Here is a 2,659-nt window from a genome sequence, read left to right as displayed (position 1 = left end):
AGTGTTCCTTCCCTTGACCCTGGCTTTGCTGTCAGCAGTGGACAGACTCTCTCCTCTCTGACACATTCCTCAACAAAGAAGGGGTATTACGGAGTCAGGGAAGGGTTTCTGGAGTTAATAGGGACTTATTTTTGTCCTTGTGGGATGAACAGATGAAGAGTAAGGAGAGCGGCATTTAAGTGTGATTAATGCTTGTTATATACTTCATTATCAATTGGCAACTCTGTTAGAGAACAAGTGATTTAACTAGATTTTCAATGTATGATCCCCCACTGAGCAATCTCTTAGGGCAATCTCAGCTGATTCTAGCTGGAATACTTGGGTGATTGTCGATAGCACCAGAATGGTGCCAGGAGCACTAGCTAACACTGGCAGTGGTAGTTTTTCTGCACAGGTCCCTGAGAGGACGGCGAGGGGAGGAGCCTGACCTGGGGCAGGTCTTGGGTGAGAATGACCTTGCTGGATTCTGATGCTGGCTCTCTCATGAGCTCACATGTTGACCATGGTTAGTCTCAATTCTCTGCATTCCCCTCCTAAGTCTCCTTGGTGGAATTGAGCACCTCCAACTCAGGGATCCCATGCTTGGTTGGGTGAAGGATGGAACCCCTAGTCACATGGTAGTCAGAGCTGGCTCTGAGGGCAACAGTTTTGTTCCATTGACCTCTATCTCAGCCTTCTTGGCAGGCTGCCTTACATGGTCTCCACTGCTGTAGGGTATGATGCCAGAACATGCTGATGAAATTAAAGGGAGTCCACTGGATGGAGCTCCAGTTTGCCTGCCAATTAGTAAATGGGAATACTCTGGCTGGCTTGACCGTCCCTGGGTCTAGGAACCATTGGGAAGCTGGCTTGTATCTCCTTGTGAGTGGGGGTAGACTAGGGGAAGGGCGACGTCTCTCCCTCACCTCTGTGCTTTAGCTAACACTATGGCCAGCCCTGCAGTCACTCTCCTGGATCAGGAAGCTGATCTGATATCTCTGTGGAATACAGACATAGACTGTCATGCAAATGACACAAAACCATCATCTTGACCTGATTTCTCCCTCGAGGATGCTGTGCAAGTGCAAATTCACCAGCCTCCTTCCACATATGTGATGCAAACAACTTTTTTTTTTTCCATCTGGAAATTATTCTTTTCTGATTGAGAGGTTCGAGTCCCTTCTGCTTGTAATAATATTATTATTTATAATTTATGTTCTTAATTTTTATAAATAGTGCTCAGTTGCCATGGTAACAGAATCTTCACAAATCATTAAATTAAATAATGAGTAGTCATGATGCTTTGCACTTATGTTCATTTTCTTATTAAAAAAATAGATCTCCAAGTTCTTTCAAAATACTAATTAATTGGGCCCTTCACCTAGTATTTTCCAAAGGTGGGTAATGAGGTAAGTGCCTTTTACTTTCCTGCGTCTTCTCTCTTGGAATCTGGAAATAACAGGGTTGGCAGGAATTCATAGGTCATCTGGCTTGATATTTCTCAGAGTGTGGGCCCCAGGTTCCTGTTAGGATTACCAGAGGGGCTGTCGACTTGAAAGCAGCTCCCAATCTCACTGTCAGGACCTGGGCCCGAGTGTGCACCTGGTGTGTCCTGGGCGTGACTGACTCTCTTGTGGCCTGGACAGAGACCCCTCTAGAGCAGGGGTTCTTGGTCTCAGCACTGTCGACATTTGGGACTGGACATGTCTTCACTGGGGGGAGCTAGCCTGCACATTTCAGGGTGTTGGGCAGCCTTCTTGACCACTATCCACCAGGTGCCAGTCACAGCCCCCTCCACTGCTGCCCCCTGATGTGACAGCCAACACTGACTCCAGATAGGACCAAAAAATCCCCTGGGCAGGGTGGGTGGGGGGTTCTGTGGGATGTGGGAGGGTAAAACTGCTCCTGGTTGAGAATTTCTGCTCTGGCATTGGTGACCTCATCCTGGACTCAGGAAGCACAGCCTTGTCTTCTTATATCTGGTTATTTATGCTGTCTTGTCTTATTATTTTGCTTTCTGACTGCCCCACGAGGAAATTCTCCCCCATGTTGACTCTCAATAGGTTCTGCATATAAATGTATTGTCCCCTGGGGCAGGTGGTTGCCTCCACTTTCTGTGTCCCCAAACAGCCTTTGCTGTTTGAAATCTGTGATCATAGGTCTTTTGAGTCATTTCTTCTTTTGCCTCAACTTTGGTTATTTTTGCAACTGTTCTCCCTGGGACTCGAGTTCAAATCCTCTCACTTATGGCTTTGGTAATATCTTTCATCTAAACCAGAGACTCCCTCCTTTTTTTTTTCTTTCTTTTTTTTTCAGTCTCTCTCTTGAAGGCCAGTGCCCAGATATGGGCACAACAATCTTCAGTGACATTTATTCTGCACCTATTATTTGTAAGGTCGACCTGGTGCTGGGAAGGTGAAGAAGGCCCTACTAGAAGGGACTTAAAATTAAAATCCAAGTCAACATATTTCGATAAGTAAGGTCTGCCCTAAGCGGAGACAGAGTGAGGAGCTGAAATGGTCCCAGTGCAGCACAAGTCGTCAGCCTGCTACTGCCCTGACCACAGGAAGGCCCGAGATGGGTGCTTCATAGGGGCTAGAGGCTTATACAGCTCATGGTTTGGAGGTCCAGGATCAGCTTCCAGCGAGGCTATGACATGACGGAGGACAGGCTCCTGGGA

Source organism: Tupaia chinensis, unplaced genomic scaffold, assembly GCF_000334495.1.
Source record: "Tupaia chinensis unplaced genomic scaffold, TupChi_1.0 Scaffold000671_1, whole genome shotgun sequence".
Lineage (NCBI taxonomy): Eukaryota > Metazoa > Chordata > Mammalia > Scandentia > Tupaiidae > Tupaia > Tupaia belangeri.
The sequence above is the reverse complement of the archived record's forward strand: the minus strand, read 5'-3'. Positions refer to the sequence as shown.